General features: G+C 34.7%; 1 long non-coding RNA gene across 2 annotated transcripts in view; it reads left to right on the forward strand.

Annotated features, from left to right (window-relative positions):
* The first annotated feature begins 8,424 nt into the window (after positions 1–8,424).
* The window catches only part of LOC129484931 (uncharacterized), an 87,031-nt gene continuing 69,568 nt past the window's right edge, over positions 8,425–25,887 (forward strand). For both annotated transcript variants that reach the window (XR_010121589.1, XR_008658567.2), the window contains exons 1-2: positions 8,425–8,490; positions 14,989–15,041. This is a non-coding gene — a long non-coding RNA (uncharacterized lncRNA). The remainder of the gene's footprint in view (positions 8,491–14,988; positions 15,042–25,887) is intronic.

The raw sequence follows: 25,887 nt of genomic DNA on the forward strand, positions 1-25,887 counted from the left end.
GTTAAATTTTTGGCATGTTTTGTAGTATTTTAAAATTTGCTTAGTTTTTTTTTCCTCAAAGAGAATTTCCAATTTTACATTTTTCTTCTTGAAAACACAATACATTGTTCACAGTTTTCACTGTGCTCTTTGCTATAGCTTAAACACATCAAGTGTGGTCTGGCTTCAGAAGAGTTCCCTATAAGACCCTTTTTCCTTTAGTTACTGCCTAGGACAACTCCTCATGGGACCTCAGTCACTGCTCTGTCATTCTGTCACTTACAATGCACTACTCTCTTCTTGCATTTTGGAATTAAAGCTCCATGAGGGCTTGAACTTTTTGTTCCCTACTACTTGTAAAATGCCTGGTGTATAGTAGATATTCAATTTGCTGAATAATGTGATACTTGTCAGGCCCTGTTCCAGTAACTTTACATATCTTACCTCATGATCTTTGCACAGTCTTGTTGAGGTAGGAAGTATTTATATCCTCATTTTAAGATGAGAACATTGAGGTGCAACATGGTTCAATGACTTGCTTGAGGTTACTGAGCTAGAACACTGGGAGCTGGTGTATAAACCCATGCTCTCTGGATTTGAACCTAGCCAGTCCCATGCCAGAATTTGTACCATAAACCAATATGTCATGTCATTTCTCTCATGAATGAATGCATATCATCCTTGTAAGCTCTACTTTTAATGGCTCAGAAGGAAGATTTTCTTTGAATTTGAAACTTGTTTAAACCACTCTTTTATTTAAGTATGTTTGTTTCACTTATTTCTAGTGCTAGGTGATATTGAAGAGCTAAAATGGAAGGGAAAAAAAACCAGACAATTCCTAACTTCAAGTCAACAAACATTTAATTTCTGCTATGGTTTCAATCAGTGATTCTTAACTGGGAGCAATTTTGACCCCAGGGGATATTTGGCAATGTCTGCTGAGATTTTTGATTGTCAAGACTGAGAATCAATACTGCTAAATATCCTATCATGCATGGGACAGTCCCCACAACAAGTAATTGTCTGGCCCCAAATGTCAACAGTTTCACGGCTGAGAACTCTGATCTAGATTCTATATTATATGCGGGGACCAAAGATGAAAAAGATGTTTTTATATACTCTGTCTTAAATGAGCTCACAAATGTTTAGTTTCCCTACTCCCAGTCTTTATGTAAGCAGAGTTAGAACATGTGTAGTGTACCTTCGCCATTAGCAGAAAAGGAGGGAGTGGTAAACTACCTAGTGTAGATTAGGGAGGGTCGGGTGATTTCAGCTAAAAAGGAATTTTTGGCTGGGCTCGTAGAATAAATAGGGTTTCTCTAGATCTCCCAATCAAAACTTAGTCAATCATAATAAAAAGTTCATAACAGAGGCAGAAGCAAAACACCCAAGAATCAGAGGAGAGAGGAAGTCACCTCAAGGTTAACATTGGTGAGGTAGATGAGATTTTAACCAGGTTCTAAAGGGTAGGTGGAATTTTGACATAGTACATCTAATAAGAAATTAGGCTTGGCACGTTGGCTCACACCTGTAATCCCAACACTTTGAGTGGCTGAGGTGGGAGGATCACTGGAGCCCAGGAGTTTGAGACCAGCTTGGGCAACATAACGACATCCCATCTCTACAAAAAATTTAAAACTTAGCCAAGTATGGTGGCACATGCTGGTAGTCTCACATACTTAGGAGACTCCTGCTGAAGTGGGAGGATTGCTTGAGCCTAGGAGGTTGAGGCCTCAGTCAGTTGTGATTTTGCCACTGTACTCCAGCCTGACTTGACATAAAAAAGAAAAAAAATAAACTAGGTGGGATGAAGAACTTTGTATATTTTATAATAGAATTTGTGTTGACTACTCTTTGGGGAAAATGTGTACTCTAAAATGGTATGCTGTAGTGCAGATGTAGTGCACAGATATTTTATCTGATTTTGCCAGCTCTGCTTCTCCATTACTGTTAAATCTCTAGGAACAATTTTGTGAATTCGCTCAAGTATTTCAATTCTTAGAATATTGTCAAATTGTGAATTACTTTTTAGTGTGCCTGGTAATATCTAAAACAGAACAAATTTACTTTTCTTTTAAGAAGTTTAACAACAGAAAAAAACTATTTAATACATACCCAACTTTAGGTAAACATGTACACTTCCTTTAAGCAACCATATAAGTAGACTACTTTTCTCACTCATGTGGACAGCTGGGAGGAATACATTTCTTCATGAATGATCTCTTGCCCTAACCAACTTATAGTTATGGCATAAAGTCGTGCAGATTTAGAGCACCCTCGTGGAGGGAGTGATGCTGACTAAACCATGTGCTTTGACACAAGTCTGTCAAAGAAAGGGCACATTTTTCTAATTTTTCAAAGGTAAGTGGAAGTGACACGTTGCCTTTTTTTTTCTTATCAGAAGCCCATCACCCTCTTGCACTCTTGCCATCCTCCCCAAGGAGAGCACGTTACATAGCAGCTACTTCTCCAGCCTTGGTCTCCCAATGAGACACACATGGGGCATGTCTGAATTAAGCCCAGCTGATAAGAGGAACCCTGCCAGGCTCAGCAGAGCCACAGCCAGTACTCAAAAGAAAGAAATAAATGTTTGGAGTTTAAACCACTGATACTGTGAGATTGTTTATTGTCCCCAGCAAAAAGATGACTGATAACAGAAATCATGGGGTCAGCTTGTCAGATCAACAGTGTGCATCTCGCTTGTGATCTGCTTACCCACTTTCATTCTCCAGAAATAAAGCCTCTCCCTACAAAAGATTCTTTTACCAGCTGCAAGGGAAACCATTTCATGTGTTACATAGATGGTGCTTTTATTCTGCAGCCTTACTGAGATTTAATGAATCATACGTTTACATAATCACTTTTCTGCTTTAAAAGAAATACCTGACATTTCTTTCCCAAGGAGTTCTATTAGTTTGCTATTGTTGCTGTAACAAACTACCACAAATGCATTGACTTGAAACAACACAAATGGATTATCTTACAGTTTTGGAGGTCAGAAGTAAAAAGTGGATCTAGGGGGGTAACCACAAGATGTTGGCAGGATGTGTTCCTTTCTGGAGGCTCTGGGGGAGAGTTTGTTTCCTTGCCTTTTCTAGCATCTAAATGCTGCCCACAATCCTTGGCTCCTGATTCCCAGCAATTATATCACTCTGACCTATGCTTCTGTCCTCAACTCTCTTTCTCTGACTTTCCTGCCTCCTCCTTTCACTTATAAAGATGCTTGTGATTACATTCAGTCCACTTGGAAAATTCGTGATAGCCTGCCTCTCATCTTGAAACTCTTAATCTAATCACATCTTTACATCATTTTTGCCTTTTAAAATAACATATTCCAGGTTCTGGGCGTTAGGATATGGCTATCTTTGACAGGCCATTATTCTGCTACCCACAGGTGCAGTGGAGTGGATTGGAGATTACTTAGTGATTTTATTTTAAATTTTGAAACAATGTGAAACTTAGAGAAAAATTGTCTTCTCAGTACAATTTTTTTTTCTGAACCATTGTGTGAGTAGCTGACCTTATGTTATATCACCCCTAAGACTTTTGTGTGTATTTTCCTCGAACAAGAACATTCTTCTGCATAATCATAATATAACCATCTAAATTGGGGAATGATTAATATTGATACAATACTGACATATACTTCTCAGATTTCATTCATATTTTCCCAAATGATCCAATAATGGTTTTTATAGCAAAATAATCAAATATTGCCTCTATCATGTCTCTTGATTCTCCTTAATTTTTCAATAAATATTTGGTATTTCATTCATTTTTATGACCTTGACACTTTAGGAATTATAAGCCAGTTGTTTGATAGGATGTTCTGATTTTGAGTTTGGTAATTCTTTATGATTGGATCCATGTTATGTGTGTTTGGTACAATTATCTCAGAAGTGTTGTTATATCCTCTCTTGTGCCACACCATTTCAATTTGCAGTTTACTTTGATCACTGGATTAAGGTGGTATTGTCAGCCAGGCTTCTGCAATGTAAAGTTGCTCTTTTTTTTTTTTCTATTTGTAATAATATGTATCTTGTGGAGAGGTATTTTGAAACAATGTAAAGATCCTGATCCTCATTACACTTTCCATTCGTTTATATGAACTTGAATTCGTAGTTTCCTATTTCAATGGATTGTGTAACTTAATTTGATGCTCAAATTTTCTCAGAGTTGCATGTCTAATTTTTTTTTTGGTGGAAGACTGGACATTCTAGAGAATATATTTAGCAATTCTGGCTTCTGTTTTATTTTTCTGAGGGATTTTTTTTCTGAGGGATTTCTTAAAGCCTAGTACACATTAGTTATTTTTCCTGATCCTCTCCCTCCCATTAGCCGTCATCTGATAGGCCCCATTGTGTGTTGTTCCCCTCTATGTGTCCATGTGTTCTCATAATTTAGCTCTTCCTTATAAGTGAGGGCATGCAGTATTTGGTTTTCTGTTCCTGGGTTAGTTTGCTAAAGATTATGGCCTCCAGCTCCATCCATGTCACTGCAAAGGACATGATCTCGTTCTTTTTTATGGCTACATAGTATTCCATGGTGTATATATATACCACATTTTCTTTATCCAGTCTATCATTGATGGGCATTTGGATTGATTCCATGTCTGCTATTGTGAATAGCACTGCAATGAACATATATATGCATGTGTATTTATAGTAGAATGATTTATATTCCTTTGGGTATATACCCAGCAATGGGATTGTGGGGTTGAATAGCATTTCTGTCTTTAGGTCTTTGAGGAGTCACCACACTGTCTCCCACAATGGTTGAACTAATTTATACTCTTAGCAACAGTGTAAAAGAATTCCTTTTTCTCCACGACCTTGTCAGCATCTGTTATTTTTTGACTTTTTAATAATAATCACTCTGACTGGTGTGAGATGGTATCTCACTGTGGTTTTGATTGAGCTTTTTTCATTTGATTGTTGGCTGCATGTATATCTTCTTTTGAGAAGTATCTATTCATGTCCTTTGCCTACTTTTTAATGTGGTTGTTTTTTTTCTCTTATAAAATTGTTTAAGTTCTTTATAAATGCTAGATATTGGGTTTTTGTCAGATACATGGTTTGCAAAATTTTCTCCTGTTCTGTAAATCGTCTGTTTACTCTGTTGATAAGTTTTTTTTTTTTTTGGTGGGGGGAGGTGCTGTGCAGAAGTCTTTAGTTTAATTAGATCCCATTTGTCAGTTTTTGCTTTTGTTGCAATTACTTTTGGCATCTTCGTCATGAAATTTTTGTCCATGCCTATGTCCTAAATGGTATTGCCTAGGTTTTCTTCTATGGTTTTTATAGTTTTGGGTTTTGCATTTAAGTCTTTAATCCATCTTGAGTTGATTTTTGTATATGATGTAAGGAAGGGGTCCAGTTTCAATTTTCTGCATATGGCTAGCCAGTTATCCCAGCACCATTTATTAAATAGGGAATCTTTTCCTCATTGCTTTTTGTCAGGTTTGCCAAAGATCAGATAGTTGTAGGTGTGTGGTATTATTTCTGGGTTCTCTATTCTGTTCCATTGGTCAATGTGTCTGTTTTTGTACCAGTACCATGCTGTTTCAGTTATTAGTATAAAGTCAGGTAGTGTGATGCCTCCAGCTTCATTCTTTTTGCCTAGGATTGCCTTGGCTATTTGGGCTCTTTTTTGATTCCATATACATTTTAAAATAGTTTTTTCCAATTCTGTGAAGAATGCCAATGGTAGTTTAATGGGAATAGCATTGAATCTATAAATTACTTTGGGCAGTATGGCCATGTTCATGATATTGATTCTTCCTATCCATGAGCATGGAATGTTTTTCCATTTGTTTGTGTCATCCTTGATTTCTTTGAGCAGTGGTTTGTAATTCTCTTTGTAGAGGTCGTTCACTTCCCTTGTTAGCTATATTCCCAGGTGTTTTATTCTTTTGGGAGCGATTGTGAATGGGAGTTCATTCATGATTTGGCTCTCAGCTTGCTGAATTGTTTAAACTTTAGACCATGCCAGTGTATTTTTAATGTGGACTTAAATAAAACTTACACTAAAAAAGAGACTATATCTTCTAAAAATGCCTAAAATTCTAAAATGTTATTGAGAAAAGACTTAGGGGCTCAAAAATCTGGCTGAGATTTTACTCCCCCATCCTCACATACATGAAATATTTTGAAACATATACATTTCACAGGATGAAAACAATGTTCACTCCAACTTGGTACCTTAATTAGTGGTATTATAGGGCTATGCTGCTATAAAAATAAAGAGATTAAATGGAAACAACTGGATCCATATAAGATGCACAATAATCCTTTTTTTTTGTAATGAGACTATAACCATTGTTAACAAAAAACAGCTGTCAGTTCTATTCATTTGAAAGTCACATATGGACCGTTCATTGTGGCAGGCAGTATGTGGGAGCAGTGGACATAGAGGTCAGAGGATCTCTTATAACCTGAGTCAGATATTTTCCCCACATTAGTGTATCTAATCAGTAAACACATAAACTCTTGCTGAAAAGCTTGCCTAAGAAGCTAGCAACACTGTTTGCCTCAGAACTCACTATATTTTTGAACATGATAACTTTTAATATTTTAATATAACATTTCAAAAATAATTCTAAGGACATTTTTGTGGAAGAATCCATTTTTGGAAAGATGAACTCCTTTGTACTGGATAACTCAAGACTACTGTAAATCAGCAACTGTACTGTTAAAAGGATATCATTGGCAGTGGACCTGGCCATTCCACATCTTGGAATATATTCTAGGAAAATGACTAGAAAATAAGGCAAATATTTATATACACTGATGTACATCACAGATTTATTTAAATATTAGCAAAAGTTTAGAAGCCATTTGTGTTCAATCATAGAGGATGCCTTGGACTTCTAGGGTGAGATGATCTCCTAATGCTAAATATGATAAATAAGTTTCTTGCCCTCCTGCTTGCTGGCCAGTATCCTATCTTGATTCTGCTGATTCTTTGCTGTTCTTTACTGCATTTATTTTGCCATTTTCTTTTGATGCATTAGAAAATATAAACTTGGGATCAATTTATATACTTATTAAGACAATAAATTTGACTTACCCATCAACCTTGCCTGTGCCTCTCTTCTCATCTGGCAGTACTGGGTATTAGCAATCTTCAGAGTCTACTAGTTGGATACTTGTGGTGGGAGAACATCTTCATGTTTATTAGCCATTTGATTTCCTTTTGGGACAATAGTATAAAATGCCTGGCCTATCCTTTCCTGTTTCCTGTTTTTTCTTAATTACCTTCATTAATACTTAAAATATGAAGACTACAAATACACATTCATATGCATTTATTGCATATGACGTACTTTGTAGTTGATTTAACTTTGGTTCAACAGATTTTTTCAGTGATTTCTTATAGCAATCAGCTCCACCCCCAGTAATATATTTATCCTTCACTGAACTATCACATATTTGAATAGATCCTCTTCATATGATTATTTCTCTTCTAGACATAGTTATTATTAATAAGTGATTACAGTCTTTTATAATCTAGACTGTTTTACTCACAGAGTTGCTTATGGCACATTTTTATCTTATTTACACCTATTTGACTGAAAAATAATTGTGCACCTTTTATTTAATCCCTATAGTTAAGAAATATTTCCTTTATATAACGTTTCATTTCTTGTCTTTTTTCTCTTTTTGGCCATGTTTTTGATTCATAAGCAATGATAAGGTAATAGGAATATCGAAGGATTTTATTCTGGATAAGATTAAGATTTAAGGTGCTTTTAGAATATTTTATTTGGCATTTGCTTCATTTGTTAAAAAATTCTGCCTTTTCTTTATCACAATATCTATAATTCTATGAAGTATTTGTTCTATTGGGTATTTCCCTGTGTAACTATTTGCCATCTAGTGGACAATCTAAATGCTGCTCAGTTTTACAAAATAAAGTTTCCAATTTGATCTTTTCACAATATCTTGTAGGGAGAAAACCTTTTTTCCAAGTTTTCAAGTTTTAAGCTATTTTAATACACAGGGATTTATAAATCAGTTCTTATTTATTAATAAAAGAATTGTTATTTTGAATGAACTTGTATCCTCTCCCATATCTACTACATTTCTTAGCACCTAGTAGGCACCTATTAAAATTAAATATTTATTGAATGGAATATTTGTTGAATGAATGAATAAAATGTTTAGTGAACTATACATGTCTTTCAGTGGTTGGAGCATTTACAATTTTTTTTTTTTGAGTTAGCAGAAAGAATGGCTAGAAGTCAGAGGACTTGTTAACATATTACCAAAGAATGTCTATGTTACATGACCAATTTATGCATCTAGACTACATGTGAATGTGTGTTGATTGGTTTACTACTTTTTCATTTTTTCATATTCAGGGTTTTCATAATTCATGGACATAGTGAGTGAAGCTATGCTGCTTTTACTAGGAACTATTTCCTTTGAGATTTTGCTGGTGTATTCAACTAGCAGGGAACTTCAAGTGGAATCTAGGACACCTGATTGCCTTGAACAATTAAGGCAATTGAAGGTACTGGAGAGTAAGTTTAATCAATGCATGCTTTAGAAGTTTGTATTCACAAAGGAAGGTCAAGTGTTCCATTCAACAAATACTGAGTTTCTGTTACATGTCAGGCATGTATTATGCATGGCAGTACTAAGATAAACAACATCTTATGGTCTATAAGATTTTTTAGCTAACTGGATAGATAACACATTGAAAATCTCTTACCTTCTTTGAGAAATTATGCTTTAGCTTTTATGGTTCCCCATGCCTTGTGGGATAGGCAGAATTGTAAAATGACCCCATGTGACCTATGCCATTATGTATTCTTCTTTCGAGTGTGTTTGGAAATTGTGAATATGCTGAAGTGCCACTCCTGTAATTATGTTACTTAAATGGCAAAAGGGAGATTAACCTGTTTGGGCCTGATCTAATCACATGGGCCCTTTAAATCTAGGTCAAGAGTTCAGACACAGAAGTCAGAGATGCAAATGTAAGAAAGATCTGAGGTGAGGGAAACTCTCTTGCTGGCTTTAAGTATGAAGGGGGCCATGTGGTGAGATCTGAGAGTAGTTTCTAGGAACTGAGAGCATCCCATGAGCAATAGCTAGCAAGAAAATGGGGACCTCAACCCTGCAGATACAAATTATTGAATTTTTTTCTGCACCTATATGAACTTGGAAGAGAACTCTGAGAAATAGCTGAGAAAATAGCTGAGAAAGCAGCCTGTGGACACCTTGATTTGAGACCCTGAGCAGACAGCCCACCACCCTGTGCCAGGACTCTGACATATAAAACTTTGAGTTTATCAGTGTTTTATAGCTTTTAATAAGCCTTTCACCTCCCTAGCTAAGTTTATTCTTTTTGGTGTTATAAATGGAATTGTTTTCCTAATTTATTTTTCAGGTAGCTGGTTGTTGGTATATGGAAGTGTAGTTGTTTTTTGTATATTGATTTCATATCCTGCAACTTCACTGAATTTGTTTATTAATTCAAAGTTTCTTTGCAGTCTTTAGAGTTTTCTATTTAGAAGATAATGTCATCTGCAAACAGACAATTTTACTTTCTCCTTTCTGATTTGGATGACTTTTCTTTCTTTCTTATTGTATAATTCCTCTGTCAAGGACTTCAGTACTTGATTGAGTAAGAGTGCTGAAAGTGGGAATCCTTTCCTTGATCCTGATCTTACAGGAATAGCTTTCAGTTTTTCACCAGTGAGAATGATGTAAGCTACAGGCTTTTCAAATACGGCCTTTATTATATTTAGCTAATTTCCTTATATTTCTAGTTTGTTGAGAGTTTTCATCATGAAATGGTGTTGAATTTTGTCAAAAGCTTTTTTCTGTATCTATTATGAGGGTCATGGGAGTTTTACTCTTAGTTCTATTAATGGGCATGGTTATACTGATTGATTTTTGGATATGGAACCACCCTTGCATCCTAGAAATAAATCCCACTTGATACGATATACGATCTTTTAATGTGCTGCTGAATTAAATTTACTACTATTTTGTGGAGAATTTTTGCCTCTACGTTAATCAGACATGTTGACCTGTAGTTTTCTTTCCTTGTGTTGTTTGTCTTTGATATCAGGGAATGCTGGCTTAATGAGTTTGGAAGTGCTCCTTTGTCTTCATTTTGGGGAAGAGTTTGAGAAAGGCTGACATTAACTCTTGTTTAACTGTTTAGTAGAATTCACTAGTGAAGCCATCTGGCTCTGGGCTTTTCTTTGTTGAGATGCTTTTGATTACTGATCCAATCTCCACATTAAAATAGGTCTGCCTTTATCCTTGAAATAACCTTCTCAATTGTCAACAAGAAGTGTATCTGGAGACAGTTTGCATTCCTTTTTGTTTGTTTAATGTTGATTATGTCCCTGATAATTCAGGCATAAATTAAAAAATAAGGTAAAAATTATATGTATAAAAATCTGTGTAGTCGATGTAACTAAAATATTTGAGGAATTAATGCTGGATTTTGAGAAGAATGTATACATAATGGAGATTCTGGAGAAAATGCAACTGAGCCACCCACATCTAGTGTAATTTTTCTTCTTATTAGAAGCACATGAGATTAATAGACTACAGTGATTATCTGTTATTTACAAGTATGATACTGTAAGAATTCTTTCCTGCTTTCTGGAGATTGACCATTTAGAGAGAATAAGGAAGGGGAACATGTATCTTATGAATCATCCTTGTGTATTTTTATGTTTCTTAAAAGTTAGTAAGGAGCTTCTCCTTTCTATTTAAGTAAGATAAATTCAAGATGTGATAGAATGTCACGATGGATTTCTGATTTCTGCTTCAGGTTTAGATATCTGTACCCTACCCTTCTTTTAGTCACATACGCACACACTTGCTAGAAGGATCATCCAACTTTATTCAAAAGACTTGGCTGTGCACTGAAAGCCTTCATAGTCAAGTGAACCACACCTACTCTGGGACTCAAGACTATTGGGATTGTTGAAGAATCCAAATGCCAGCAGAAGCCCTGAAGCCTTATAGGAAATGTAGGTCTTCTGATGCCCTGAATAGAATATTTCTATTATTATAATTTTTTATAAATATTTATAAATATATATAAAATTATATATTTATAAATATCGATTTATAATTTATAAATTATACATATATTTAATATATGTATAAATTATTATAAATTATAAATATAAATATATACATATGCAATTTATAAATACATAATTATAAATATAATATTTCTATTATTATAATTAAAGAATCAAAGTATGATCTTAAGGAAGACAAAGTATAATAGGAACTTGGAAGGTGGGAGTTAAGCGGGCCACTGGAATTTTATCAGTTAATTGCTCCTATATATAATGGGATATCAAGAATTCCTGAGAAAAAAACAACAGTTTGGGTAATATACCAGAAAAGGAAAATAGCAACACTTTCCTTTGGCCTCTCTCATAATAGTGATTCTATCTATGCATTAAAGGGCCTGAATTTTTATGGTAATAGAAGGCATAGAATTATAAGGAAATTGCATCTGGTATATAGTATAGATACACATTTACTTTTCAAATTTTGTGAACATTTCCTCCTTTGAGTCAGGCATAGAAGCTCCCTAAGTGCTGATAGATAGAATAAGATAAAAAAAAATACGTTGTGATATTCTATTAACTGAATCTGTCTCAGTCTTGTTTACATTGTTCTCAAATCTCAGATGCTACAAGTGAAAGAGGCTTTTAACAGTAATACTGTCAATGATTACATATAAAAACATACCATACCTCACAAAATTGGCCAATCTATATTAAATACCTGTGAGAAGACCCAGACTTGAAAATTTGAGTTTTTGTCTACATGTAGTATGTCTAACTGTAGTAGAATGAAGTATGTTTCAGAAATGTCTTGCCATGTCCTTGATGTGAAGTTTGGTATGATCACTTACTCTGACCAGGATCTTGGAGTGTAGATGACACAGAGCAGAGCTTCAGTCAACCTGCAGTGGACATCTAGCATGGACATAAATAAATCTTTGTTGTTTTAAGCCACTGAAGTTTCTTTGGCCATAGTAAAATACAATCTATCTTGACTTACACACTATCCTGAGCTTCGTATGTGTAATATCAACAGTATATATCAGAAGAATAAATGTATTTGTTCTTCCTTAATTTTAGAGGTATAGTCAGTGAGAAAATAAAGCTTAATTCCACCAAAGGAATCCATTTCTATCACTTTAGAGGAACTTGTTTGACATTTAAATAAATGTCTTAGAAAACAGGCAGGAAGTACAGTGATTCTTTATGTTCTCACACAGAGAAATATTAAAAATAATGGCATATTTTCTTTAGAGATATAAAACAAATTCATCACCTTTGTGAATATCATATTTATGTACATTTTTGTGGTAAATTATGTACTTCAAATGGATTTGTGTATCAGAAATGACAGGAATATCAAAACTATTTATGAACGGTTATAATTAAGAATACTTGACTTTTGTGAAAATTTAGAGATCAAAAATATTTTTTCAACTTGGTTTATATGTGTAGCAGAATGCAGCCTAAGAAAAAAGAAAGTTAACTTAGAGAGTAACCACGGAAGAAATTACAACAGCGTTCTTTTTAGAAACTATGCAATCCAGAAGACAAATAGAGGGCATCATCTTAATAATACAGATTGAAAGAAAAAAAGTAAACCATAGAATTATATACCTAGTGAAAATATCCCTAAAAAGGGAAGTTAAAAGTCTTTTTTACACAGCAAAAAGCAGAAATAACTCCTTTCCAGCAGACATGAAATGTTAAAAGAAGTTCTTTAGACAGGAGTATAACAAAAGATGGAAAGTTAGATATGAACAAAGAAAGGATTGTAGAGGCCAGGTGCGGTGGCTCATGTCTGTAATCCCAGCACTTTAGGAGGTAGAAGTGGGCGAATCACCTGAGGTTCGGAGTTCCAGACCAGCCTGACCAACATGGAGAAACTCCATCTCTACTATAAATACAAAATTAGCCGGGTGTTGTGGTCCATGCCTGTAATCCCAGCTACTTGGGAGGCTGAGGCAGGAGAATTTCTTGAACCTGGAAGGTGGAAGGTGGAGGTTGCAGTGAGCCAAGATTGTGCCATTGCACTCTGGCCTGGGCAACAAGAGTGAAACTCTGCCTCAAAAAAAAATAATAATAAATTAAAAATAAATAAATAAATAAATAGAAAGGATTGTAGAAATGGGAAATGTGAGAGTAAGAAGTTTACCTTTTAAAAATTTATAACATGTAAATATAGAGATGTAACATGCATAAAAATAAAGGACAATGCAGGAAAGAAAATATATGGAAGTATATTGTTTGAAGATTCTTATGCTACATGTGAAGAAACATATAAACTAAATAGACTTCTACATACTAAAGAAATGTAGATAAATATTTTTCACAAAGAGAACTCCAGATTCAGATGGCTTCACTTAGTCAACATGGTCATATAATTTCTAGACAGCATAATAAAGGCATGAAAAGAAAATAAAAGGCATAAAGATTGTGAAGAAAAAAATAAAATTGTTCTGATTTGTAGATGTCATAATTGTCTACATACAAAATCCTAAGGAACCTAAACCAACAAACAAAAACCAGCTACTAGAATTAATAAGTGAGTTCATCAAAGTCGCAAGATACAAGATAAACATACAAAATTAATTGTATTTCTATATACTAGCAATGAACGTGTGGGCATCAAAATTAAAAATACTTTTTCATAAAGAAAACACTTCTATTACATAGTTGTAAATGAAAACATGTACAGGACTTATATGCTGAAAACTACAAAATGCTGATGAGAGAAATACAAGATGTCAATAAATGGAGAGACATAATACGTTTGTAGATTGGAAGACTCAGCATGGTGAAGATGACAATTCTTTTCAAGTAGATATGTAGGTTTAATGCAATCTCATCAATATCCCAGCAAGATATTTCGTAGATACAGACAAGATTATTCTAAAATTTATATGGAAAGGCAAAAGAACTAAAATAGCTAAAACAATTTTGAAAAAAGAATAAAGTGGAAGGAATCATTCTACCTGATTCAAAGACATTATATGGCTCTAGTAAGCAAGTCTGTGTAGTAGTATTCGTGGAGGGATAGATATATAAATTAATGAAACAGAAGAGAGAACTCAGAAATAGACCTATGCAAATATGCTTGAATTTTGACGAAGACAGAAAAGCAATTCAATAGAGGACAGATTACAAACAAAGAGAGCTGGAGCTATCACACATCCATAGGCCAAAAAATGAACTTTGACCTAAGTCTCACTTTGTATGCAAATAAACTAGAAATGGATCAAGGAATTAAATATAAAGCATAAAAATGTAAAACTTTTAGAAAAAAAATCATAGAGAAAATCTTTAGGCTTGGGCTAAGCAAGAGCTCTTAGACCTGACACCAGAGGCATAGTCCATTTTGCTAACTTACAGTTAGCAAAAATAGAACTCAAAAAAGTTGTATTTATTTTTCCAAACAATAGGTGGCATCTGAGTTTCACAAATTGATAATTCATGCTCATACCAGGAAATGCAGTTGTATTTTTCAAATTAATTTAAAATTTAGTTTACATAGTACTCATCATGGTTTGTATTTATAAGTATTAATTAAAAGAATACACTTTTTTTCTAAAATTAACACTGGGAATTTTGCTAGTTTTGAGGGAAAATATGAAAATATGCCATAGATTTCATAATGTAATGTTATATCTTTTTGAATATGTTATAATTTATACATTGTATAAGAATATACTTTTACTCTCAAATCTGTACTGGAAGTTTTAACTAAAATTTAGTGAATTCTAATGCATGTCAAATGTTAATTTTTCTAATTTTCTTTCACATTATTCAGCTGTGTAGAAAAATCTAATATAAGTATTCAGTATATGAATGATACACAACTTCATTTTCTAATAAAAGTTACATTATTTGGAAATACCAACCTTCTTGACTCTGTCAACTCTGACTACTGTTTTATACCTCAGGCACCAAATGTTTTCTTTTTTCCCTCCCTTTCACAGTTTGGAGCTTATTCTTGGGGACTATTCAAAGCCTGAGGAACCAGCAACCCAAGGTGAGACTAATCATTTCCTATTGTTTTCAGGTATTGAATACTTCTATATCAGTTTTAAAAAAAGAAAAGTCTGGAGCCTTTTGTGTTATTTTTCCTAGCTGTAAGACTATAAACTCTCATACATATTCAAAGCTGTTGAGTTTATTCTTTCCTAAGAACCAGTAGGTTATACTGGCTCTGAATATCTTTGTATTTTGTTCTCATCCTTTTATGGGGCCTGCCAGCACACAACCATATGGCGAAAGCCACCTGCCTGCTTTGCGGTAACTACCTGGGTCTGTCTCTCAGGCTTCATCTCCCTAGCTAAATAGGATAAAAGCCCGAACTCTGAACAAATGAGTGGTAGAAACAGGTTTTCTCTTTAAAAAATGGATTTGGATTCATCCCCTGCCATTTTTGAACTCTAAAGCTATGGTTAAGTTTTCAAACCTATCTGAGGCTCAGTTTTATTGACATAATCTGTTGTGAGAATTAATTTAGGTTAAATATTACATTTGTAAGCCATTCTGTAATGGGGCCTTATTTATTTTTTGTTGTTCATTAGAAAATAAAAATTTAAAAATGAAATCAATATATAAATTCAAGCTATTGTTAAAAGAGTAATAAATATAAATTTTGAGTAATACCTAGCTGGCATAGCTGGCAGTTGTAAGCTATAGGAAATTTTTAAAAACAGAAAAAGACATTTTTTTTTTACTTAGAAAGTTAGTGTTCAGAGTAGACAGAGTAGAAATGCCCTTCCTCCCTTCCTTCCTTCCTCCCTCTTCCTCCTCTTCCTCCCCTCCCTTCCTCCCTCCCTCCCTCCCTTCCTCCCTTACTTGTTTCCTTCATTTCTTTCTTTCTCTTTCTTTCTTTCTTTCTTTCTTTCTTTCTTTCTTTCTTTCTTTCTTTCTTTCTTTCTTTCTTTCTTTCTTCTTTCTCTCTCTCTCTCTCTCTCTTTCTTTCTCAGAGTCTCACTCTGTTGCTTAGGTTGGAGTGCAGTGGCACATGCTTAGGCTGGAGTGCAGTGGCACAATCTTGGCTCACTACAACCTCCACCTCCCAGGTTCAAGCAATTCTCCTGCCTCAGCCTCCTGAGTAGATGGGATTACAGGCAGGGGCCACCACTCCTGGCTAATTTTTGCATTTTTAGTAGAGACGGCGTTTTGCCATGTTTATCAGGCTGGTCTCAAACTCCTGACCTCAGGTGATCTGCCTGTCTTGGCCTCCCCAAAGTGCTGAGATTACAGACGTGAGCCACCGTGCCTGGCCGAAATGTTCTTTATGTAAAGGTATTACCTGTTTGATCAAAATATTACTATAAAATCTTCAAGGTGGGAGTTTGGAAAAACAGAAGCAGTCACGAAGAGGGTTTATTTTCACTAGAGAGAAAGTAAAGACAGACTTCAGGAGAGATGAGCAATGTTGGAAGGGGTTTGGTACTCTGGGAAGTGTGTGTGTTTGTGTGGTGTGTTGTTGCTAATAATACTAATTCCCTACCTGAGCCATAAGGATAAACAATAGAGGAGATGTGGTTCCACAAAAGAAAACAGAGGGACTGCTCCACATTTGTATAATGAGGATAGTATCTCTTAAATCATAGTACTGAGGTGAGGATTAAATGAAATAAAGTATATATTGCCTGATGGATGCAATGAGTGGCCCAAAATAAGTGCTCAACAAATGGTGGTACTAGGAGTAATAGTAATTTTTATTATTGTTTGTAAATAGGATGATTTTTGTTGTTGTTATAGTAGTAATTTTCTAAAACAGTTTTAGGGTCATATTTGTAATCTTAATTATTTTATCAGCCTACAAATGAAGGATAATTATCTGCATATAATCTTTGCAGAGCCATTATGTAAAGGTGGCACTTCCTCCAATTATATCCTTAATTTGTTTATTATCTCCATGCCTAATCAAGGTATTCTGAATTACCACAATAAAATTTTCTATATCTCAAAAAAAAAATTAAGTCAAGAATTTGAATGCATGGTTGAAAACCTAAACTAAGACAACATCGTCTTACAGCAATGTACTATCATATCATAGTCATATACTGTCAAATATTTAATAACTTTATGAGAGCATATCTTATCTCTGTAAGGACAGCTTTTTGAATGGTAATGCTTTATATTTTTGTGTCCCTAAGAGTGTCTAGCACTATCAAATTAATATGTAATCTGACTACATAGTAGATGCTCAATGAGTAATGACTGAAGTTAGCCTTTCCAGCTCTAAAAATAAATTCTTAAACTCTACATCTAGATTACCAATTTTTTTTTTTTTTTTTTTGAGATGGAGTCTCGCTCTGTCGCCCAGGCTGGAGTGCACTGGCACGATCTCAGCTCACTGCAAGCTCTGCCTCCTGGGTTCACACCATTCTCCTGTCTCAGCTCCCGAGTAGCTGAGACTACAGTTGCCTGCCACCACGCTTGGCTAATTTTTTGTATTTTTAGTAGAGATGGGGTTTCACTATGTTAGCCAGGATGATCTCAATCTCCTGACCTCATGATCCGCCTGCCTCAGCCTCCCAAAGTTCTGGGATTACAGGTGTGAGCCACCACGCCCAGCCACAAAATGGTTTTATTTATTTATTTATTTATTTATATTATTGTACTTTAAGTTTTAGGGTACATGTGCGCAATGTGCAGGTTTGTTACATATGTATCCATGTGCCATGTTGGTGTGCTGCACCCATTAACTCGTCATTTAGCATTAGGTATATCTCCTAATGCTATCCCTCCCCACTCCCCCTACCCCACAATTGTTCCCGGAGTGTGATGTTCCCCTTCTTGTGTCCATGTGTTCTCATTGTTCAATTCCCACCTGTGAGTGAGAACATGCAGTGTTTGATTTTTTGTCCTTGTGACAGTTTACTGAGAATGATGATTTCCAGTTTCATCCATGTCCCTACAAAGGACATGAACTCATCATTTTTTACGGCTGCATAGTATTCCATGGTGTATATGTGCCACATTTTCTTAATCCAGTCTATCGTTGTTGGACATTTGGGTTGGTTCCAAGTCTTTACTATTGTGAACAGTGCCGCAATAAACATATGAGTGCATGTGTCTTTATAGCAGCATGATTTATAGTCCTTTGGGTATATACCCAGTAATGGGATGGCTGGGTCAAATGATATTTATTAATTTTGAAGTACACATCAATGCATATATTTTATTTTAGCTTTTCCTTTTAGCCTCTTCAAGGATTTACTGTAGCCAAATCCATTTAATAAAGAGTTATTTATTTTACATAAATGCAGTGCATTGTAACAGAGAGTAGGGAGGACACCAGCTGTATTTCCACTTGATGACTGGTATCTTTTAAATATATTTGTGTATGCCAAGTCTAGGTAGTGAGGAAAATGTTTTGCCTAAGATTTGCATCTAATTAGCACATAAGGGAAAAAATTCCTATATCAACGGAAGTAACATAATCACTTATTCAAACAGTCTTTCAGAATTTACTATGAATTTGACTTATGCAGGGAATACGGATAAATGTTAGGTGCCTTAATCATGCCTCAACAACTTTTTTCCTGTTACCTCTAAGTTTATACTGTCTGTTAATTATCAAAGCATTTACAAGTGATTTAATAATGTATCCAGATATTTTTTATATAAGCAAGCTATGCTAAATTATTTTAAATTTGAATTCAATACCAAAGGTGTTTGGCAACTCTTCTGGTGCACTAAGATTTTAACTAAACTCTTCACCGGGGAGAACATGGTTGGAAATTACGTAGTACATAAGTTCCTTGTACTGTGGTATTTTTCTTAGTTGATTTACTTTTGCAATCATTATATTTATTATTAACTAGCCAAATCAAATTAAACCTGCCGTATTTAGAGGAAACATGGCCTTTGTGTTCTGTGCTGAAACATTTTATCCAAAAACTGACCATCAGCAAATTTCATCAATATTGAGTTCCATTGTCCAGTGTGAAGCAGAACCTTCCCCCACAGCACATACACTCATGGGTAGAGGACTCAAAGAGGAGGGCAATAACATGGTCTGTTGCTTTTTATTTATGAAAACATAGTTCTCATTTTGTCTGCTCTGGATAGGAATAAAGTAGCACGTTGCAAACACTTTTACTGTTCACTTATCTGTAGAAAATGGTTTCCATGAACAAATTTAAATAAGGGAGAAATATGCTTAGATTTTTTTTTTGTATAGAACAAATGCTGCCCTCATATAATATTTCTTTTTACTTGGCAACACTGCTGAGATCAGCATAACTTGTCGGCACTGTAAACTGTCTAATACATTTCCCGTCCTACTATATATTAAAAATAACACAGTGATCTGACAGACACATCATCAGTAGAAATGATTGTTCATGCAAAATGATCTAGTGCTGAGATTAGTTTAATTTTATTGGTGTTAGTGAGTGTTTTATATTGTAGAAAGTCATAAGAGATCTTGTTATTCATGTCCCCTATTAATCTTGATAATATGGAAGTTAATCCTTTAACTACTGAATTGTAGCTACTGTAATATATTTGGTGGTGGCTGGCAGTGAGTTGCCTCCCTGACTGGTCCTCTTCTGATAGGTGCTGTTTATGGAGAATTTCACCTACTATTGCAGCTTGAAGAAACTAAGTTATTACATGAATAGAGTGGTTAAAACACATGTAAATATATGTAACATATAGAGTATTCATTATAACAATTAGAGTCCCAGGAAGAAACTATCAAACTTAGATAACACAAGACATAAAGGAAGACAGAATTTAGAGACCTATGTCAGGATTAAGGAAACCGGTAAGGAAGTTGAATAATTCAGAGACTAGCAATATTGAGATGCCATTAGTAGTCCAATGACAGCTGGAGTCCTTGGACAAGGGGTGCAGGACAGGAACCGCTGTAACAGAGGGATAAAAGCACTGTCAGAAAACACATCTTAGATAGAGAGTGAGGAGTACACAGACATCGTTCTCCCCCTACCCTCTGATCATTGCCACCTCCCACTGGCTGAATACAAATGGGAGCCAGTTGGCAAGATGGAGTCTGTAGGGTTCAGACTCTTGAAGAATAGAGAAGGGGTACAGAGAAAGGCTGAAAATGTATCTGGGGCATGGTAGGTGGACAATATGTGAATAACCAGCAAACTCTAGCAACAATAAGCTTATTAAGATAGACTGTGTGACGGTTATTTCTACTACGAATTTTTCTACTTTAGGCACCAGTTCTAGCCTTACTTGTAAGGTATGGACATTTAACAATACTTGGAGAGGTTTTTTAAATCAGAACTTACCGTGATGTGGCTCAGTGGCTTCTGGTGTGAAGATTTATAGTGGGGACTAGATGCTTCTAGTAAATGGGCTTGGGTGGTGCCTCAAACTCAAATATCCATTTGCATCTCCTCATTTACATAGAGGTCATGAAGCCCAGGAAAAAAGTCTTTGCTCTCTGTTCACCAACAGAATTCAATATAATGGTTAAAGAGACTGCTCCAACAAATGGTAGTTTGCAAAGATAAAGGGAAAATGGTCTGTCAATCCAGCAATGGAGCCTGAGTTAGCAGAGAAGTGTAGGTTACAACTGTATGACTGATTCTCAGCTGTTCTACTACTTCTCACCTTATTGCCTGGGAAATTTTTGCTGAAACAGTGTTGTAGTGCTGGTGGTGGTGATGGAACCAGAGGAAGCAGTCTGCCACACAGATGACTTTCTGTCTTCCTTACGAGGAAGGTATACTAACATCTTCTATGTACATGACTCAACCCCCTGTTGTGTTAGCCTGGGAAGCCTAAAAATTAAAGTGAAGCCGGGAAGGTTTATTGCTGTCTCTGTCACCACAGTTTTAATGTGTAGGTTGTTATGTATATTACCACTCTTATCAATTGTTTTATTGTTGATATTTTATGTATTAAATAGGCTTTGTAATTTGACTTATTTTCTGCTTCTAGAACACAGTTTCTCAACTGCAACCTTATTGGCACTTCAGGATGAATAATTTTTTGTTTTGGGAAACTGTCCTGTGCATTGTAGGATGTCTAGCAGCATTCTTATTCTCTACCCACTATACGCCCGTAAGCATCCCTTTCCCCTTGTCATGACAACCAAAAATGTCTCTAGATTGTGCCAAATGTTTGCTTGGGGCACAACATCACCTCTGGTTGAGAACCACCTTTCTGGAAGAACTTGATATGATAACTCTTAGTAAAATTTCTTTTTTCATACATTCTTAATATGTACAACACATATTAAAAGTTTCATATTCTGAATTTTCTTTTTCTTGTTTCTGTGAGGAGCCATTCAGCATTGTAAAAATGCATCGGTGATGTTTTGTGTTATAGCAATTTCTCTTAGCTCTACAGATACAAATGTTGGGGGAGGCTCTCTTAAGAGGGCAACCTTCACATTAAGCAGAAATACTACAAATGTAGCTTATTTGTAGATATATTCTATTTGAATATGTTCATCTATAAATGTTCTATTACATATAAGAACAGAAATTCAAATGAATTAGAGGAGCTTAGCTTAAAGAATAAGGCTGGAGAAATGGAAAAGTTGCATTAGTTTTTCAGCACACATACACACAAAATGTAACATTGTAGTAAAATTCAAAATGTCGGCATTTTGAAGTAGTTTGTTTTAGATACAGGGAAATCAGATTTCCTCAAAAGGTAATATTTTAAAAGATGTGTCCAAACAGAATTTTCCTGTGTTCAAAGATCATAAACTTTATATCTAACACGTTTAATTTGCTAATAGAAACTATTCATTCTTAAGAAATTTCTAAAAGGCATACAATAAATGAGTGCTTCGTTATTTCCCAAAAGGCTTCATTCCAGAAACAAGAAAACTCAAATTTAAACCTTTTTTACAACTGTGTTAAGTACATCGATTACATTACTTTTTGCTATAAAACCTCTTCTGATAGAAAGCAGCAAAAATTACGTCTGTGTTCTGCATGCCAAATCTTCACAGTGTTTCCTAGTTGCGTTGGTGTTCCAAGCCAGGCTCTCTTCTCCTTAGAGTCAGTGTAATGAGCTATAATTGATGGTAGCCATGATGATGAAGCCTGAAGTGAGTATTTCTCATGTAAGCTCATTCAAAGGGGTTTTGAGCAATCATTTCTGTGTCAGAGTCAAGTTTTTATAGTGAATGAAAAAAACTATACATATATATATATATGTAAACATTCATTTTGGACCTGATAGCATTTTTTTCCTTTTACTAGCCAATAAATCTTAGAGTTTTTTTCTTGCTGTGGAGATTTATAAGTGGATTCATTTTCCAGAGCTTAAGCTTCCTCCATTCTATCAATGATATTTTCCTCAAAGTGCCTTTGATAGCTTAAATAGCCTTGAGAAGAAAGTTTATAAATTAAGTATAAGATTAATAAGTATATTTACTTCGTTCTTTTGGGGCTGCTGCAATTTCACTGTAGATTTTTAAATCAGTGTGCAGCATTTCATATCATTAGGAAGTGGAATGGGTATGTAACATTAAATTCAATAATGTCCTGGTAAGTAGTGCTTATATTCGAATACTTAAAGCTTGCATATTGTTAACTAGAGTTTCATATTTATTTTAAGGTAATATTTATATACAATGGAACCCCCAAATCTTAAGAAAAATAAATGTAGAGACCCTATATAAAAATGTAAGAAATTCACTTAGGACTCACTGACATGTCCAAACATGAAATCCTAGAGTTGAAAGAGATTATCAGAAGTCCACAAGGTCAAATATTCTAACTCACAACAAAAATCTTTCCCATGGGCATGGCATTCCCTGGAATGGCATTTTATAAGAAACACTGAGGAATGATGGGGAATCTGTAGTTACCAAAGGGCTAGTATTCTCTCCTAGGTAAATGTCTTTACAGCTCTGTTGCTCAAGTGTTAGTATCTTCATTTTATAGAATAGAAAACCACAGCTGAGGAAGGCAAAGTAACTTGCATATAAAATTACAGATGGAAGGTAGCTGAGTTGGTACTTAAACCTAAGTTCTTCTAAATTTATGACCAAATCCCCATCACCTTTAAAATGTCATACTGAAACATTTTAAAATCATGTAAAAATCACATTTTCTGTAAGTGCCTTTTTTATCTCATTATTTTTGAAAAAAAATTTCAAACATTAAGAAAATTTGAAAGAATTTATATTTACCCTCTACCTAGGCTTTTCTATTCTATATATTGCATTATCACATACTTACCCATCTATACAGCCCTGTATCCACCCATCACTCCTTTCTATTAATGCATTTCAAAGTAAGTTATAAACATCAGTATTTCCTCTCAAATAATTTCTCTCAAATATTTAAGAGCACATATTAACTAGACTTTTGTATTTACATTTATATATTTTAAGGTGAGATTTATATAAAATGAAATGTCTAAATCTTAAGTATACTATGAGATAAGTATGCACAAATACATGTAACTGTAACTCAAAACCCTGTCAAGATACAGAACTTTGCTCAGAAGGATTCCTTCATTTGCTTTCCCATTCAATCCCCCTTCTCCACCGAAAAAAATTTTTTTTTTCTGGCTGGAGTAGTTTTGCCTTTTCTAGGATTTTATATAAATTGAATCATGTGGTATTTACTCTTTTGGGTAAAAGGACATGATCTCATTCCTTTTTATGGATGCATAATATTGATGATGTATACTTACCACATTTTCTTTATCTGGTCTATCACTGATGGACATTTGGGTTGATTTCATGTCTTTGCTATTGTGAAGAGTGCTGCAATGAACATACATATACACGTATCTTTATAATAGAATGATTTATGTTCCTTTGGGTATATACCCAGTAATGGGATTGCTGGGTCAAATATATTTCTGCTTCTGGATCTTTGATGAATCGCCACTCCATCTTCCACAATGGTTGAACTAATTTATATTCCCACCAACAGTGCAAAAGTGTACCTTTTTCTACACAACCTTGCCAGCATTTGTTGTTTCTTGATTTTTTACTAATCACCATTCTGACTGGTATGAGATGGTATCTCATTGTGGTTTTGATTTACATTTCTCTGATGATAAGTGATGGTGAGCTGTTTTCCATATGATTATTGGCCGTGTGAATGTCTTCTCTTGAGAAGTGTCTGTTCATGTCCTTTGCCCACTTTTTAATGATTTTTTTCTTGTAAATTTATTTAAGTTTCTTGTAGACTCTGAATATTAGACCTTTTTTAGATGGATAGGTTGCAAAAGTTTTCTTCCATTTTGTAAGTTGTCTGTTCACTCTCATGATAATTTCTTTTGAGATGCAGAAACTCTTTAGTTTAATTAGATTCCATTTGTCAATTTTAACTTTTTTTGCCATGGCTTTTGGCGTTTTCGTCGTGAAGTCTTTGCCCATGCCTATGTCCTGCATGGTATTGCCTAGGTTTTCTTCTAGGGTTTCTATAATTTTGGGTTTTACATATAAGTCTTTAGTCAATCTTGAGTTAATTTTTGTATAAGGTGTAAGGAAGGGGTCCAGTTTCAATTTTCTGCATATGGCTAGCCAGTTTTCCCAACACCATTTATTAAATAGGAAATCCTTTTCCCATTGCTTGTTTTTGTCAGGTTTGTTAGAGATCAGATGTTTGCAGCAGTGTGCTCTTATTTTTGGGTTCTCTATTCTGTTCCATTGGTCAGTGTGTTTTTGTACTGATACCATGCTGCTTTGGTTACTGTAGCCTTGTAGTATAATGTGAAGTCAGGTAGTGTGATGCCTGCAGCTTTGTTCTTTTTGCTTTGGATTCTCTTGGCTATATGAGCTCTTTTTTGGTTCTATAGGAATTTTAAAATACTTTTTTTCTAGTTCAGAAGAATGTCAATGGTAGTAATGGTAATAGCATTGAATCTATAAATTACTTTGGGCAGTATGGCCATTTTCACGGTATTGATTCTTCTTATCCATGAGCATGGAATGTTTTTCCATTTGATTGTGTCTGTCTTCTTTGAATTTTTTGAGCAGTGATTTCTAGTTCTTCTTGAAGAGGTCTTTCACTTTTTTGTTAGCTCTATTACTAGGTATTTTATTCTCTTTGTAGCAGTTGTGAATGGGAGTTCATTCATAATTTATCTTTCTGCTTATCTGTTGCTGGTGTATAGAAATACTAACAAATTTTGTGCATTGATCTTGTATCCTAAATCTTTGCTGAATTTGCTTATCAGCTTAAGTAGCTTTTGGGCGGAGGCATAGTAGCCTTGAATAGTCTTTTATATTTCTGTGGTGTCAGTTGTAATATCTCCCGTTTCATTTGTAATTGAGCTTATTTGGATTTTCTCTTCTTTTCTTGGTTAATCTTGCTATTGGTCGATCAATTTTATTTATCTTTTCAAAGAACAAAAAGCTTTTTCTTTCATTTATCTTTTGTATTTTCTTTTTGGTTTCAATTTTATTTAGTTCTGCTCCAATCTTGGTTATTTCCTTTCTTCTGCTAGGTTTGGGTTTGGTTTGTTCTTGTTTCTCTAGTTCCTTGAGTTATGATGTTAGATGGTCTGTATGTGCTCCCTCAGACTTTTTGATGTAGGTATTTACTGCTATGAACTTTCCTCTTAGCACTGCCTTTGCTGTATTCCAGAGGTTTAGATAGGTTGTTCACTATTGTCATTCAGTTCAAAGAATTTTTAAATTTCCGTCTTGATTACATTGTTGACCAAATGGTCATACAGGGGCAGGTTATTTAATTTCCATATATTTGCATGGTTTTGAAGATTCCTTTTGGAATTGATTTCCAGTTTTATTTCAATGTGGTCTGAGAGAGTACTTGATATAATTTCAATTTTCTTAAATTTATTGAGACTTGTTTTGTGGCCTATCATTGGTCTATCTTGGAGAACATTCCATGTGCTAATGAACAGAATGTATATCCTGCAATTGTTGGGTAGAATGTTTTGTA

The sequence above is a fragment of the Symphalangus syndactylus genome, chromosome 6, assembly GCF_028878055.3.
Source record: "Symphalangus syndactylus isolate Jambi chromosome 6, NHGRI_mSymSyn1-v2.1_pri, whole genome shotgun sequence".
Classification (NCBI taxonomy): domain Eukaryota; kingdom Metazoa; phylum Chordata; class Mammalia; order Primates; family Hylobatidae; genus Symphalangus; species Symphalangus syndactylus.